At 29.0% G+C, this 18,797-nt stretch overlaps 1 protein-coding gene across 2 annotated transcripts in view; it reads left to right on the top strand.

The window, feature by feature from the left end:
* Window positions 1-416: 416 nt before the first annotated feature.
* Window positions 417-18,797, top strand: part of LOC107442404 (acyl-coenzyme A diphosphatase NUDT19) — a 50,793-nt gene continuing 32,412 nt past the window's right edge. The window contains exon 1 of one of the 2 annotated variants that reach the window (XM_071179559.1): window positions 417-590. The gene's annotated coding sequence lies outside the window, so the exon portion shown is untranslated. Of the gene's footprint in view, window positions 591-628; window positions 842-18,797 lie in introns of those variants that run through there. The other variant, XM_071179560.1, reaches the window with a different exon arrangement.

The raw sequence follows: 18,797 nt of genomic DNA, 5'->3' as shown, positions 1-18,797 counted from the left end.
AAAAAAAAATTTGCGTTTGAAAGCTTTATTTGTCGAAAAAAAAACTATCTTAGAATTTCGTTTTGGGAGAATGTTCCATCAATATTTGCACTTTCTATTTGAGTTGTATTTAAGCAAACATTCATTAAAGTAAAATCACTTTTTCTTCATCTTATTTCGCAGTCAACGTGAAATCACCTGATGTGCTTGGTATCTCAATGTCTTTGCTTTGTTCTAGCAAGTTCTGAAATGGTGTCGTCTGACCTTCAGCACTTACAAACAAATCGTTCTGCAAAATCTAATAGACCATGATTCCGTTCATTCTCTTACGAACAGACAGCCTTCTTCTGTAGTAAATAAAATCTTCAAGTATATGTACTTTTGTCATTTCAAGGTTCCAACCTATTATTTTAGCAATATCATTGTTTACACACATTTTTAAGCACTCAAACTAACTTGAATGCAGCTAATCTATGTCCTTAGATCTTGAAATCTCAATGCATCAGTTCAAGCAGAGTTTTAAAAAAATTTAATTTAAAAGTGATGCCATGTCTTATTAGAAAAACTAATCTTCGATCACATCTCTGTTTTAATAACATTTCCTTATCTAAGTGAGTATTTAAGATTTGGATTAGATTCTAAATGATATTGAGATTTGGTTTTATATCTAAGATTTGAAGTTAGTTTCTAGCAACTTAGTACAAAGATTACCGAAAGTACAAAGCAGTTAGTACAAAGTCACCGAAAGCTTGATTAATTTTATGAATAGCATTCATCGAAATTCATTGTATTGTGAAACATAAGATGTGTAGTGATTCATACAATACACATTATATGTAATGGTGATTCATGATTCATACAGGTATCAGTTCCTATTTCATGTTTGTTTAATCGTTAAAAAGTGTTTTTTATTATTAATTTCATTAAATTTTTTATTTTTTTTGCTGAAAGAGAATATTGATATACTTTTTGAGGAAAAAAAATTTTGTTTTTAGATGATCGCTTTTATACTTTAGTTAATAAATTATTAGATGATCCTAAAAATTTGTATTTCAGATTTGCCGAGCTTCTTCATTAACGAGTTTGTTTTTGCTGCATTCTACGCATCAACTACTCTAAGAACTTTTAAATAAGCAAAATTTATAATATTTCCTGGCATAGTACTAAAATAAATATTTATAAAATATCATGCCGTAGTTAAATTATGAAGTTGGAGTAGAAAATGTATGTAAAATATGCAGTATTTTCCAGATTATAGCCGATTCCTTAGTAAGTGTTGAAGTCGGGTTTTTCTAGCTCTTTCAAACTAAAAATACATATATTGCAAAAAAAAGTTTTTCAAATATAAAATTCGTTCTATCGGTTTTCCGAATTTATAATTTATAACCGTCGTTGGTTTATAACCGTCCAATTTTGGGGGTTTACGACTATTAACGTTCAATTCCGTAGCCTTGTAATTTTGACCCCAATCCAGAAGACAAGGGAACTCCTGGATGAAGTTTTTGCCTTCGTGGAGGACTTTTTAATGGAACTAACCCGCATATGCGTTACATAGAGAGGAAAACCACAGAAACCTCCCACGGTTAGCTTGACCGTAAGGGGAGTCTAACTCATGATTTGTCTACCACTGAGGATATTTTACCTCAGCACTGTGGTCGGTGCAAGCCATCGCTGGGATTCGAACCCGGTTCACCATCGAACCATTGGAAGGCGAACGCTCTATCCTCGGAGTCACCACGGCTCTCTAAAATTATTTTTTATTTTATTACCGTCGTTGAACAGCCGACCCAATTTTTGCGTTGCATGGAGAGGAAGACTACGAAAACCTCCCATGGTTAGCCTGACGGCGAAGGGACTCTGACCCATGATTCGTCTATCACTGAGGATATTTCACGTCAACACTGTGGTCGGTGCAAGCCTGATGCGGATTCGTATCGACCAGCCATCGCCGGATTCGAACCTGGTTCACCTCATTGGAAGGCGAACGCTTTATCCCCTGAGCCATCGCGGCTATCTGAAATTATATTAGCATTAGCAATAAAAAGTAAATAATTGTGAAGCCACTCTTCCCGAAATCTATCATGAAGCACTTAATTGTTTTTCAATTGCACGGCCGTATTATGTACTTTACATTTCCTAGTATAACTTACAGTTATGATCCTAACTCTAACCTCTTGCTTTTGAAACTTTGATGTCAATGTGTTAAATTAAGCTTTGATTTTTTTATTGTTTAAGTTTGTTTAATTAATGCATCTATTAAAACTTTTCCAGAATTAGCAATTAAGTGCAGTTATTTATATTATGATTCAATATCTTCTTTATGTTTATAAATCCCGCACTCGTATTTTAAAGTTTGAAGAAAAATCAAAAATCATTATCTTTTATTATAAAAGCTATTGAAATTCTTTTTTTTAGATGAAACTGGTGCCAAATACAAGTTCTTTTTTGATAAATTTCTCATGCTACTTAAAGAGTATTTATGATTTAATGATACATATCATTATTGATTAAAATTAGATTATCATTTTAAAATAACTTTGAGGGGTATTGCACTTAATTTTTGTTAATTGAACAAGTTAAATCATTATTTTAAATATTAAAGGAATTTCGGAAGACTTTCTATAGAAAAAAAAATACAATAAAAATTTTATCTCGTCTCAAGTCTGTCAAAAAATTACATTTTATTACATTTTCAAAAGCGCACGGTATTGTGTCAGCATATCAAATCAAAATTTGGAACGTGTTAGAAGAACGTTTTGGCAGAACATGGTTCCAAAATTTTAATGATTTTAACTTGATTATCGTAATTTTTTTTTTTTTTTGTATAAACCACTCGTAATATTTCAAATTAAAAGCAACATTACAAACATGCTAAATTAGAAAAGTAATATGTTAGATTAAAACAATTAATCAATTGCGAAATTAGACATCTATGAATCCTACATTTCAATTTTTTTATAGCACTTTTGAAAATTTTATTTTCTTATAGTTGTTTCTGAGAATATTGGTTGTTAAAGAGAAAAAGAATAACTCATTTTGGAAATTTTAAAAATTATTTTAAGCATTTCAATGTGCATATTAGTTTTATTAATAAATAAATCAAAAATTTGCAAGCAAATTATAAATTCGTTTTTATGAAGAAAAGGGAAAATAACTATGCAAATTAAAATGATATTTAGAATATTTATTTGTTTATTATTTTTCTTTTTTTTAAAGCCTACGCGAAAATAAATAAAACGAACTTTCAATGATAATTGTTCATCAAAAATTATCTTTGATATCTTTAGATTTGTGTTCCCGTAAAAAGTTAGCACTTCAACGCTAATAATAGTACAACAATTAGCAAGTACTTCATCCAATAGATCTGTCTCTTATTGTGTGATTCATGAAACTGATTAACAAATTTCTTTTATTGAAGCTAAAAATATTAATACCCTGCTTGAGTTCAATTTATAAACACTGTTAAGCCGGAAAAACTTTTGAAAGTTATTTTACATTTATTTATAATTGTTGCTTGTTTATAATTGTTGAGAACACTTTCTTCGTCTTGATGCATTATTCATTCATCCTTTTTAGGTTTATCCGATTATCTTTAGTAGTGGAATATTCAGTTTTAATTAATAACCGGAATAAAATGCGATGGTGCTTAATTGAATTTTAGCTCGCATTGTTTCGCTGTAGAAATAATTATTTACATTAGTTTCGATAAAAAGAAAATAGTAAATGCTATAACAGTTTTATCAAGGTATTTTTGGCAAGTTTCGTATTTATTTCAATCCAATTTCATCCAACAAGTAGAACAGGGGAGGAAAGTTTAAAGATGGTGGAAGTGTTTTATTCACATTAATTGAATCTGTTTTATTAAAATTAATTTGAATCTGAAAAATTATTGTAATACTCTATTGATTGATGAGGAAATATTAGAACGAACTTGGAAAATTGTCACCGGACTGAGGTCTATGATGTAAGAGAGCATTTTGTTTTTTCATTAGTTTTATTAATTAAAAAAATATTATATCATTAGAGTTGCTTTCTGATAACGGAGAAATTTTTTTATTTATTTTTATATAAATTTTGGCATTTAAAGTGTTAATTAAATAAAATAAAGTGTTATTTGGCATTAACTTTAAAGTGTTAATTAAAAAATTAATTAACACTTTAAAAGCCTGTCTTCCACAAGCGTTCCCTCCATTTATATTCCGCAAAAGAAAAAAGATATCACCTTAAATAACTTTTCTAATGATCGGATTTTCATTAAGTACCAACCTTGAGGGTTTAGAAAGGTGACCTCAAATATGATAATTAATTAGTGCTGATTCATAATTAAGTTACAGACACAAAAACGTACTTTATCTGAATACACATATTCTCTTTTCAACAAATTTGTATTTTTGACCATCAAAATATGAAGGGTAACCGCAATATGGAAAACATTAATTTCGGCAGGAGAGCTGTCGAAAGTTTGGAAAAACGAAACTTTGAGTGAAATCGATTGAATAGTCTCTGAATAAACATAAAAAAAAGCCACATTTAAAATATATATATTTCTCGAGAACTATTCGATTTAATTTGTTCACACTTTGTATTTCGCCATTTTAAACTACCGTGAGCCTACCCATTTTTTTTAGTTTGTCAACTTTCAAGTGGTCAAACTTTTGTAAATATTAAAGAAAAAAGGCTTTTAATAGGTGTTTCGGAATCGCTATTTATCCCTCTTTAAAGCTGTGAAATCGATTTTAGAAAATATTAACAGTTACGCTGTTACTGTATATTTTTATAGAACTGCTGACAAATCTCTCGTATGGGGCGAGTCTACCCATTCTACTAAAATGAATGTTAACATTGTAAATAATCAAATTTTACTATTAAATTGTTATTTTAGTTACTATATAGGATATTTATGAAGTAAAATTCATAACTTTATTATATATTCCATTTTTTTATTCATAAAATAACACAAATTGAGTATTTGATCGATTATCACATTTTGATCACAGTTTTGTTTTTATAATCATTAACATTATAAAATAACATTTTTTTCTGATTATTGTTGATAAAAATAAATTAAAATTAATATAAATTTACAATTAAATAATTAATAAATAATAATAATTAAAGATTATTAACAAAATCGAAATTCAAACATTGGGAATCATGAAAAATCCTTTTCCCATTCTTTTGGGAGGTAATAATAATTTATAAATAATAATTTATTTAACTTGCATTAAATAAAAAAAGTTAATTTTGTAATATAAAAATTGAAAAAATAGGTAAAATAAACATATTTTATATTTACATTTATATTTAACCTATAAATTTTCTTATTAATGATAAATTTATCAATGCAGAATTAAAATAATATACTCAAATTCATTTAAAATGACTTAATTTTAATATAAACAAAGTTCTAAATTATATTATTATGCTTTATTAAAACTAAATACGAATGGGTAGACTCGCCCCGCGAATTCTGGCTTTTTGTTTACAACAGCAAAACTTACATTCTTTTTGTTTTTTTTCATATAAAATTAATGTAATCTTAGTCTTAGATAAGTTTATCACTTAACCAAAGTGAAAATAGTAATAATAATAATATACTTACGGAGCACCAACTAAAAGTTTGCTGATTTTCAATACAAATCTCTCGAAAGACGTTTGAACAGGTCGGTTAAAAAGACACCAAATAAATAAAAACGGATCAAACTACTACAGCGCGATCTTCCTTAGAGTCTGAACTAAGTCCTCCGTTGGTAAAAAAATTTTATTTGCAATTTAAAATAGTGAAAATTAAATAAAACTAAAATGAGTAGACTCGCCCCTGGATGGGTAGACTCGCCCCGGTTTACGGTACGCTTTTTAAAATGCTTTAAAAATTTTCATAACTCACACTTCAAATTTTTTCGACCTTTACTAAATTGAATAATAAAAACTATTAAAATGATTTTTTTCATAAAATTATCTTTAACACTAGAAAAACAGAAATTTAGTATCTACCTATATTGCTCAAAAGCAGTCAAAATGACTGGATTGTAAAAGAATAAATGACGTGTAAAGAAATTTGTTTAAAATTGATTTTTAATATTTTTTATATTATTTACAGTTATATAACAAGTTATTAGTAAATATTAACAATAAGAAAATTACATATTGTGCAAAATTCTAAGTAATTGAGTCATTATATACATCATTGCTTTTCTAATTGAAATTAAAAGCAGTCAAAATGGCTTCCTTAGGCAATCTAGTGTTAAACAAGTTAAATTTATAATTGTGTGCAAAAATTTCTCGCATTGAAAATTCGCAAGATATTGCGAAAAACAAAGAAATTGAAATTAAGGGACTCAAACTTCCGACCACAAAAAGTATTCAGGCTGATATCTTTTTTAATTTTGCACAATATACAATATCAGTTCCAGCCAAACTAGCATATCTAACCATTTGTACCATTCGACAAATAAAAATAAATATATAGAAATTCAACGGCTTACGTCAAGCTAAAGGTATAAAAATCACTTCTAGTTTATGAAACTGAAATTTTAGAAATAAAAATAAACACAGGAGAAGGCCATTTCTAGCGTAATATTCCAGTATAAATATTTTACAGGAGAAAATTTTTACATCTAATTATTATCATTTTAGATTTAAGATATTTGTCTCGAGCAGTTTTGATCACGTGTTACATGCTAATACATTTATAAACAAAAGAAAGTGATTTAATTTATTCATAATAATTGTTACTTATAAACTAAATCTATTAAGCAATTCGTAGACTTGTAGAACCGCTTATTCATTTTATATATAGCTTCAGTATACATTCCAAGAAAAACACTTTCCCTTTATTAAACTGTGATGATATCATAACTATGACGAAAGAAAGAAAACACCAGACACGTTTCATATTGGGAAGGTAATAGTTTCTTATTAAATGAAGAGAAAGGGTTTTTTATTTGTCTTAAGAAATGCGGTCAGAACATTTCACATCCTCCAAAAATGGCTCAATAAGTCCGGGTTTCGACGATGCAGTTTTCTCAGTAGGATTTTCCCATCTTATAAGATGTCTGCTGTGATTTGCACTCGATCGTTGTCGCACGACACGTTGAAATTGTTAATTAAAGAACACGATGATACGGTTAATGGCTTCGATAGAATGTTTTATCGTTTTCCGACGATAGCAATACAGCAAACGATTTCAAAAAACATTTTGAAATCGTTTGGGCAAATCTTCAAAGCAGAAATTCATACGAAAATATTTTCTTCCATAAATTATTAAGGGTACAAAATTAGAAAAAAAAAAGACAAATCAACAATAAGTCAATATATTAGTGAATTATTACTCAAACTTATAAATTATAACTAGCAATTTTGTTCCAAATTTTTGTTCCTAATAATTAAAATTATTATTTATTTAATATATAATTTAATAACGATTCATTTTATAACATATTAAACTAAAAACTCTTATAAAAATATTATTATACAAGTATAAATATTAAATTTCGAACAAAGTGATTTATTGCATTTGATCGTTTTCGAGTGTAACGATGAAATTGCCAATTAAAGAACATTATGATACGATTAATAACTTTAATGGAATTCTTTATCGTTTGTCGATTTCATTTTTTAATCGTTTTGCTAATGTAGTCAATAGATATGAGATAGGGATCGATTTTGGAGGATCTAGCCCAAGGAACTTCAATTCGTGATACATAGGATTACTCAGAGCCCGAGGTTGCCCAACATAGTTAGAATTTTTATTCTAAAATTATGGTAAAATAACTGGCAACAGTCTGTCCATTCAATTGACTGTAAAGTTTACGGTAAAGAACATTTTTTACCTTTATGATTTTGAAACCGTTTAAAATTAGTATGGTTATAAAACGATAAATATAAAACTATGCAGTTTTTTTGATAATCTAGAACTCAGGACACTAGAAACTCTTCACGTGTTGAAGGGAATGGAGGAAATATTGCGGTGTTAGCTAGGATTCGAACTCCATTTCTATCGACCATTCATTTTATTGTTATTAGAAAAAAAGTGATGTTTTAATATTTCTTTCTTCATAAGCATTTCATTAAAATAATTTCGTAAAGATAACGAAAATGTTAAATAAATAAATAATCATTCATTGAATATAAATTTAATAACCTTTTTTTTTGAAAATCATAACTGGTTAAAAAAATTTCGGAAATCTTGTTATCATTGTATGGAACCCTAGGATTCCACGAAACATCATTTGGGAACCACTGCTCTTTAGTAGTTTATGATATTTTTACTTCTTCATTTATATTTATGAGTCCACTAACGATTCCAAAAAAAAAAAAGTATTTTTATTGTAATGAGTAATTTATGAAATTGGATTTAAATTCAAACTATTTTGGTTTTGAAAACTAAATCCTGACTCCCGGTTTTATGTAACTGAATAAACAGTTTACACACACACATTACATCGTCTTAGCAAATGCATCAAAGATTCATTTTCATAAAAAGTTCAGGGTCGACTCTCTATCTTTAATTTAGGTCAGTTTAAGGTTACTGACTTTCCTGCCAATGAAAGTTATTCTCCAATTAAAGCTTCATGTTTGGTGGATCGTCGACAAAACTTTTACACGTGGTAATACTTTTTTTTTTTAAAGAAAAATTATATATATCAACTTTTGCTCGGGGCTAATAGTGATGTAATAAATTTTAGTGTGATTAGATTACACAAGGTTAAATAGGCTGGGATTTTGTTTAATTAATTCAGTTCTGCTGATACGCAGAAAGCTATTTAAATATTTTGCATTACTACTTAGATATTGATGGGATTTAAATTGCTTAGAAATCTACGAAATGTTTGAAATGGGGCTTAATTATGCTTTAACCTACATCCATATCTTCGATTTACTTCCGCATAGGTCTGGTTTTTATCCCTCTGAAGCAGATCTGACACCGGTGTCCCTTTTCTATATTTTTTTACCGAAAATCTAATTACAAGCAAAAATATATTTTGGTATATTAATATATTTCGCAACTAAAAAATAATTTTTTTTTTAGTTATTAAAGCAGTTTTATGGTTGCTAAAAAATCTGTTAGATAATCGGAATTTGTAGTATAATATTAAATGCAAAAACAGTAGTTTTAATTCAGATTTTTTTTTTAATTAATGCTAAAATATTTATCAATAACTGATTTTGAAAACAAATGAATTTTAATGAACAATGGGATACCTGCAAGTGATGTAATGTGGGTATTTCGATCCTGATTGGCTGTTGAAACGTGGCATTTGTTTATGTTAACAACTGTTCTTTCCATTCTATTTCGAGTAAGCCGATCTCGTCAAGTATCAGTTCTCTTAAGTGTCACATTCTATAATTTTTTTCTCCAAAGATTTCAATTCTTTCACTATATATTTCTTACTTAACACAGCGACAGACACGAAGCCATATAGCATAAACAAACTAATTAGGCATCGAAGTTGCCATGCACGCAAAACAAAAATGTATCACGGTTACGATAAAATACATAAACAAATAACAAACCTAAGTTAAGTCGAAGACGTGGCTGACGAAAAGAATCATATTACAAGAAATTCGATGTGTGATACGGAGCTGTATTTAGTTGATTTATATTCTAATTTATGTGGAGAAATATAGTTTAACTTTAACACGCCATTTTGCTTATAAACAGTCACCTGAAGCTGAGACGTCATAGGTCACATGTGTTGGTATCTGTGATGTTCTTCTTGAAGTGCAAGTACCCAATTGTTTCTTTTACAATTAAGTAACTTTAAAAAGCTGCAAATTTCAAAAATTATAGTTTGAACTTGAACCGTATTTGAAAGATTTTACCTTTAACGCAGAAAATGACAACGGTGATTCATGTAGTATTTTCTGATCATGTAATATTTTTCACTCATTTTGACCTAAATTATTACAAAATAATGAAAAAAGTGTGAAAAATATGTTTAAAAAAAATCCTGTGTCAAACGATTATTATAATTTATATATCCTTTATTGGAGTTTGTGCATAGTTTAACTAATACGAACTTAGTTTTTTATTTCTAATATTGGATAAGTTGAAATGGTTTTATTCAATTCACCAACACTTTAGAAACTAAACACAATGTAAACTGAAACACATTAAGGAAATTGCTTTCTCGAAATAATTTTTTTAATTTACAATTTAATATTACAGAGCGGCTAGATGATAGGCCATTGTAACCTCCCCAAAATACTCGCAATTCGGAAATCGGTGCCATTTTGTGGGACTGTTGGAAAATTTAGGTAATAAACTGCTAATTAAATCAAATAATTATGAAATGATATTAACAATAAAATATAAATATTTATGGCATATTAATAAAATAATAAATTTTTGATAACTATCATATTATTATTAGTTGAATTGTTAAAATAATGAATTTAGGCATATGGCATTAGCATTGCATAATTGATAATTAGACTTAACAATTTGAAAATTGCCTATTTTAGACGAACTGTTGCCGAGGGAGCAAGTTATCTTTTTTTGATTTAAGAAATGAAAAGGACATCAATTTAAGTAAAGTTTCAAAAACATTATGTAAAATAAAAAGGAATTGGTTTTAACAAATTAACTGTCATTTAACAAAAACTACTCTTTTTCACAGGAGATAAAACTTTTAAAAATTTTAACATTATGAAAAATGTAATTCAATCAATTATGGGAGAGGAAAAACTAAACAGTTAAGTGCCTATTCCATGCAAAAACAATTAATATGATTCCTTAAAAAAGGAAATTTTATTTGGTAAATCAGTAATTTTCCTCCATCTCAAAATTATTAAACTCACACCGCCTCTGTTAATCTCACAATTCCAGATAAAACCATTGATGCGCATTCTTAATTCGAAAATTATATATTTTTTAAATTAGTTAAATTTTTATATAAGTATGAAAATAAGTTAAAATATAATGCTACAATTGACCCCAATACACTAAAGTTATCACGTGGGAATATGCACTACTGCTCTGATAAATTGAAAGGTCCTAACTCCAAATTTTTTTCAAAGTGCTTTTTTTTTGTTGTGTTTTTGAATCGGTCGAAAAACAATGCACATTTTTTGTGCCGTCCAGCTATAAATCTAATTGTACTTGGATGCATGGGCGTAACAGGCATCAATTTTTTAGGAGGAGGTAAAAATGAAACTCACGCTAAAGATCTCTATATTTCACACAGAAAAATTATTAAAATTGTTTTCTTCCGGCTCCCGACTCGCACCAATCACAGTGCTGGCGTAAAACATCCTCATTGGTTGACGGATCATGGATTAGAATCCCCTTGCCATCGAGCTAACTGTGGGAGGTTTTCGTGTTTCTGGTTTTCCTTTCCGTGTAAGCAAATGCTGGTTAGTTCCATGAAAAAGTCCTCACGAAGACTAGTTTGTGCTAATGCTTAATCCAGGAGTTCCATTGTCTTCTGGATTAGGTTCAAAATTACAAGGTTATGGAGTTGAACTTTGATAGTCGTTAACTCAGAATTCGGTTGGCTGTTCAACACCGGTACTAAACTGAAAAGAAAATTGCTTTTCCTCTATCTATTAAATATTAGTTTGTATTTCTAAATTAGTTTTGAACTTATATCTGAATTTAAATCTGTGATATCTTTTAGAGATTTCTGATGGAAGGGGCATACACGCAATGACATACATCTACCGTACCTCATGCCAGCGATGCCAATGCGATATTGATAAGCGGATCAATAAGTTATAATGAAATTTATATTGGTGAAATCTATATTTAATAATATTATTTAATAATATTCTTGAAAATAAATAAAATTAAATATTCTAATAAATATTTTAAAAAATAAATATAAATAAAATTAAATATTCTAATAAATATTTTAAAAAATAAATATAAATAAAAATAAATATTCTTATTTCCATGCCAAAGGTTCAGGGGATAAAGTGTTCGAATCCCAGCAGAGCACACGAATTCAGCTCCCGGTTCATACTGACCACAGTGCTGACGTAAACTATCCTCAGGTGTAGGCAGATCATGGGTTTGAATCAAAGAATATAGAGGTTTTCCTCGCCACATGTAACGCAAATACGAGTGTTGATTCCATCCAAAAGCTCTCCACTAAGGATAATTTGTCCCATTGCTTATTCCAGGAGTTCCCTTGTGTTCTGGGTAGAGTTCAAAATTATAAGGCCCCAGAGTTGAACTTTGATAGTCATAAGCTCAGAATTGGGTCAGCTGTTCAATGTCTGTTGTAAAAAAGAATCTTCATACCACTCCATGTAATGCTTTAAATTGCGTTACACATTGACTTAGGCTTGATTTTAAACAATTTTCATTACCTGAAGGGAAATGTTGTTTCTTTTTACTTTTAAATTTATATGCTTACGATAAAAAATAATTTTTTTTTAATAATGGTCATTAATGTATCATCATGTCACGATTCGGATGAATGATACTATTTAACAAATGACACTTTTTCTGTATCTCTTATTTAACAGTTGCAAAGAATTTTACTGATATTTTGTTCTATATCGAACCAAACGAGTATGCATTGACATCCCTCATTTCTTCAGAAAAAAAGAAAAAAAAATGATGCAAAAAATGAGCTGAAAGAAAGGACACAGGTCTGCCTAAATTGATTTTTAATCACTAGTTATAAAAGAAAGGTACAATCTTGAATATTTACCTAATGTTCTCACACATCAACTCAATTTTATCATCACTCGGGCGAAACTTGAAGGAACTCAACAAGTACTTGAAACAACTCAAGAAAGAACTCAACAAGATGTATATTGATCAAAGTAAGTCATTAATCACCAAGAATTTCTTTTTAATTATTGTGCTTTTACATGGTTGAGTGGTGTGGTGTGTTCATCAGGTTTTACAACAATGCCAAGTTGAGTTGGTGAGAAATATGGTCCAAAATATAGCATTAGTTCTCTAATATTTACAAGCACGTCCAACTTAAATATTCGTCCAAAGAATTTATTTCTTCCAATTCGTTTTTAAAATTCCAGTTCTCAGGAACTATTCGACCGATTCTGATCAAATTTTGTATTTTAAGAATATATATTTGATCAAATTTTGTATTGCCGTGTAAATCTACATTCTTTAAAATGATGTAAAAATTGTATACCTTGCAATTCAAAACTCTTTCGAAAGTCATTAAAAAAATATTTTATTAAAGTTATTTCTTACGAAATTTATCTTTAGATAAACGAATTTCATAATTGTGCGCAAAATTTTTTCAATTCGCTCAAGAAGTACTCCAGATATGGCGAAATACGCAAAAAGAAAAATTAACATTAAGGGGTCCAAACTTTGGACTGCTGTCCTGACCAAACTATTAATAAGACCGTACCTCCCGGATTGTGGTCCCCCCCCCATATTTTGGGAGTCAGCAATCCGAATTCGTCGAAAGAAAATATTTCTTTATTCAGAGAAAGTAAGTTTTTTAGTCTGATTTAGTAAGTTAAAATATCGTCTGCGCTAATTAGTGTCATTTCCTAAAATCATTAAAATTAAGTCTTAAAATGTCCGATCATTAAATCAAAAATTACTCAAAGTGGTCTGCTTTTTTTGTTTTGTTTTTTGCGTAATAACTTTGCATTATTTGATTTAAATCATGATTAATATCGTGGTTTAAATCACATGTCTTGCTTTAAATAAATTAACACTTTGATTTTTCTGCATTAATTTAAACAAATTGAATTTTTTTTTATAAAATAAGTTATCAACTTAAGTATTAAACACTTTTTGCTCAATATAATTAACAAATGCATTCCTTCAGAGTGTGATTTTTTTCACAAGTCAGATTTCAGTAATAATGAAGGTTTTTTACTGAAATAATGACAGGGACATGATACTAAGGAATAATGAAAAGAATTTTAATGGCTAAGGAATAATGAAAGGATGAAATTTTTTACTAATAATGTAAATTATTATATTTATATGCATATCCCTTACATTATATCATTAAAAAAAATTATTGATTAAAATAAGCAATTATTTCTTTCAAAATTTTTTTTTTAAACATAAAATATAAAATATTTTTTATACAATATACCTAAAAAATACTTTATTTAGGTGTTAAATTTTTATTTATTGTTTTTATAAGTCTTATTTCATTGATAACTAGCCGCCTGAGGCGGCCAGCTGTCCGCCACGCTAAAGGTTTTCACAAATAAAGTTTTTTAAAACATAGCAGGAAATCTGAAGATTAGTGGACAATTAAAGTGTTCCTGTCCTGCAATTTTGTCTTCATATCCAGTTCTGCTGCAGATGTGTTATAGCTCTTGAGGATGTTTGAAGATGTAACTTTGCTATGGTAACCTAAGGCCTATGGTAACCTAACCTATAATATAACTATCAGGTGGAGACTTGTTTTTTTTTAAAAAAAAGAAAGGCCTCAGAAATTGTAAAAGCATACAAAAGTTGTTTTCGAAATCATCATTGGCCTATAGCTGAAAACCTCTTCTAATCTCCTTTGACGTTTCTTTGATACTTCTTGGGCTCTAGAATTGCTTGTCGAAATTCGGTCATGTTCCATCCTTCTTTGACGTTCCACAGACGTTTCTTGGGCCCTTCTTCTTCTTTGAGGATCTCTCAATATCTTTTTCTTTGACTAAATACAAAGTTTTTAGAAGGCGGTTCTGCCATGTCAGTAATCGGGTTTTTTAGAAGTCAACGAATACTTTAGAGAACAACAATTACTATGAAAGCAAATCATGAAACTTCAATATTAAAATTTAAGTGCTTACCTGTAAACTGAAAGTTTCTGAAAATAACTAATTACATTTAATAAAAACTGTTAAAATGAAGAATAGAAAAACCAAAGAGATCCATGGTAAGTGTGATCGTTCTTTCAAAAACAATTAAATTCCTATTTCATATATTATATAGCTACAACGCTTAAGAAAAAAAAAACTAAAATGCTAAATACATGAAAAGAACACGAAAACGAATAAATTTTTTATGGTATCAATTTCTATTTCTATATAATTTTTTATGGTATCAAATTCTATTTCTATATCTGTTACGTCAAGCACTCAGGTATTATAATTTGATCTAGTTGTGCTTGTATAATTTTGATCTAGTTGCGCTTTCTACGTCATTTTGTTAACATCGTTTGGTTTGTTATTTAACATCGTTTGGTTTGTTATTTCTAAGTTAACTTTCAAAAAATTGGCTGGCATCAGCATTTTTATTCTTTAAGTTGTTTATTTTTTCTTTTGGAATTCGTTCCTTTTTAGCGAAATGTTTTTCAACCTAATCGAATTCTTTGCCGACTGTTCTCTGTATATATAAAGAAAATAAAGTAAATATTTTTAAAGTGTTGTGAAAAGAATTTTTAGTTGTACAAAGTACTACAATATCGCTATAAAAATTATCGTCTTCGCTTAAAAAAAAAAAATAGAGCGTGGAAAGAAGAAGAAAAACTTATTATAACAATTATGAACAGCGACAAATATATCAAAGCGAAGCGTTCTATTTACGTATCGAATATGTTGCCACATTTTTAATACAAAAGTTAAACTTTTCTCCACTTTGATAAATGGAAACTAATGCATAAAACTAATGCATAAAACTAATGCATAAACTGCATAAACTAATGCATAAAACAAACTAATGCATAAAATGACTGATAACTAAAAAACTAATCTAAATTTTTGAAAAAGAAAAAAATACTTCTTCATTATGTCAAAACACAATTATGTGCCGAGTTTCGTGCCTGGGCGAGGCTTCTGGGGCGATATATTGCGATTACAGACACACACACACAGCCACGTTTATTATTATGTATAGATAGATAAAGATTTCCTACTGAGTAAATAATGAAAGGGATTAGCATAAAAATTATTATATTAGAATAGACTAAAAATGAAAAAGGATACTAAACGTAGATAAGATTCGCATTAAACTTTAAAATTATGATATTTCACTAATTGTACGTAAAATAATTAATAAAGCGTATTTCAATTATACCCAGTTTTATGCTTATTTAAATACGGTGCTTTCAAAACTTGGTAGTTTGTGTATATTAAGACTTGTTCTACACAGAGTAACTTAAAATATTTCTTTAAGTTATGTTTTCTCGTCTAAACTAATTTATTCTTCATTGGTTATATAATTGATAAATAGTCACCCGATCTTTAACATTCGTTAGCAAGTTGAGCTTGAAAAACATGATTTTATCTATTCGATGACTAGTTTCTGATAACTAAATGATAATTTTATCCAATATAGTAAAAGATCTTAACTATAATATTATTTTTGAATAATATTAAGTATTATTGTTATATTTTATCAGATGTTTTGGTTGGTAAATGCAAAAAAAATGAAAAAAATCTGATTAAGTCTGAAAAATTCGATTTAAATAAAATAAATCCAATTTTTCGAAAAAGTTCCAGATTTTTACCAACTCTGTTCTGATTAGCTAGATTTGAGTAGTCAAGATTCTTGACTACTTAAATCTAGTTCTTAATGCTAATAATAAGCTGTTGTTAATTGTTATATTTTTAAAAAAATCAAAGAAATGGATGCTTTCTTGCATCTTTCCTATTATTATATCAGTAGGCAAATGTTTTGCACGTCTCAAATATTATTTTATTTTAAAAGAACTATAATTTGTTTTAATAGATAGAACTGAGCAGCCGTGGTTCAGGGGATAGAGTCTTCACTCTTTAGCCCTGGTCTTCACCTCCCTATGAGGTGACCCAGGCTCGTATGCCAGATGTTGCTGATTGATACGAATTCTGCTACCGGCTTGCACCGACCACAATACTGAAGTAAAATATCCTCAGTGGTAGACGGATCATGAGTTAGAGTCCCCTTGCCGTCAGGCTAACCAGGGGAGGCTTTCGTAGTTTCCCTCTCCATATGTAACGCAAATGCGGGTTAAGTTCATCAAAAAGTCCTGCCCGAAGGCTAAATTGTCCCAATGCTTGACCCAGGAATTTCCTTGTCTCCTGGGTTGGATTGCAAAGCTATGGAGTTCAACAAAAGAAAATTATTGGCATATGAAAAAAAAGGGGAGGGGGAAGACAAATAATGATGAAAAAAAATAACAAACAAGTGAAGAAAAAAAAAGGATGAATTTTTTTAAAAAAAATCCGGAAAATAAAAGATATAATCTTTTCATCAGCCCACACGATTATATCCGCAAAAAAGAGTGCTTTTTGATATTGTATGAATGTAACCAAAGCAAAATATATTAATTCAATAGTGTAAGGAGCACTAAAAAAAATATTTTTACAAGAATTACAACAAATAAAATAGAACACAATAAGTAAAAATGCATATATAATAAAAAATAAACATTTTGAATTTTATAAAATGTATGATTACTTAACATCGTTAAAATAAAAATTAAAATATATCATGAAATGATTCTTGTAGTCCACAGTTGACTTAGGCAGAGTGTGACTCGCTGGTTTGACATACCAGCCATACATAATCATCATCATCTCCATTATTGTTGCCATTACTCATCTCATTAAACACGAGGAAAAAAAATTAGCATTCAGAATTAAATTTTTTTTTGTCATTGCATACTATTTTGATCCATTCTAAAATCTAATTATCCTAAAATCTAATTTAAAAGTCAAAAGAATTTGTACGACTTAAAAAAAAAAGATCACAAGACAATGGCTTAACTTTTTAAAAAAAAACCAGACATTTTAATGTATTTAAACACTGATAAAGTTCCTTGAAACAAAACAAAAGCGCAAAATAAATATCTCATTTGTTAAACGAAATGTAATCATGCATTAATAGAACAGAATTTTCCCCTGTGAAATATGCCTTTTATCTTAATGTTTTAAATATGGCTGACGGAGATAGATTAACATTATGAAGAAACTGATAAAACGTAACTGATTTTAAAAATGATTAGATTACTTCTTAACTATTTAAAATTTCCTTTTAAAGTTGTTATCGTTTCCAATTATTGTAATTATAAAATTATATCCAATCATTTTTAAAAGTGATGGAATAAGAAGAAATATGTTTTTCAAACATGAGAAGAACAGAGATTTATGTTCACATAATATTTATTAATTTCACTAAAATTAAGATTTTTTTTAAAAATTTGTTATTACAACGTTACTTAGTTAGAAAGGGAATTTTTTCTTCACATTTTGGCGCCTGCACGTTTGAGAAAGTCTAAAGTAGAACTTGTATGTTATGAAATTTTTAAAGATTAACTTTTTAACTTTAATTTCTATAATAAGCATATTTGTAAACTAGTAAATTACAAAATTTCTACGAATTCAACTTGTTTTATTTTTTAACATCTTGAAGTTTGAATATTCGGTAAGTTATTTAATAAAACTCATATAATATAAACTTTAAAAAAACAACCGTTTTTTTTACAAATTTTAACTGTTTTATTTTATTTATTTTATTTTATAACCGTCGTTGAACAGCCGACCCAATTTTATGGGTTTATGACTACTAATGCTCAACTCCGTAACCTTGTAATTTTGAACCCAATCCAGAAGACAACGGAGCTCCTAGATCGAGTACTGGCAGAAACTTGCCTTCGTGGAGGACCTTTTGATGCAGCTAACCCGCATTTGCGTTACATGGTAAGGAAGACCGCGAGAGCCTCCCACGGTTAGTCTGACGCCAAGGTGACTCGAACCCATGATCCGTCAACCACTGAGGCTATTTCACGCCAGCACTGTGGTCGGTGCAAACCGGATGCGGAATTCGTATCGACTGGGATTCGAACCCGATTCGCCTCATTGGAAGGCGAGCGCTCTATCCCCTGAGCCATCACGGCTCTCGATATTGATTAGTGAAAATCGTGAGAAAATTCTTTTCTGTATGCTTATATATA

Source organism: Parasteatoda tepidariorum, chromosome 4 (assembly GCF_043381705.1).
Source record: "Parasteatoda tepidariorum isolate YZ-2023 chromosome 4, CAS_Ptep_4.0, whole genome shotgun sequence".
Lineage (NCBI taxonomy): Eukaryota > Metazoa > Arthropoda > Arachnida > Araneae > Theridiidae > Parasteatoda > Parasteatoda tepidariorum.
This window is presented reverse-complemented; position numbering and strand designations above follow the sequence as displayed.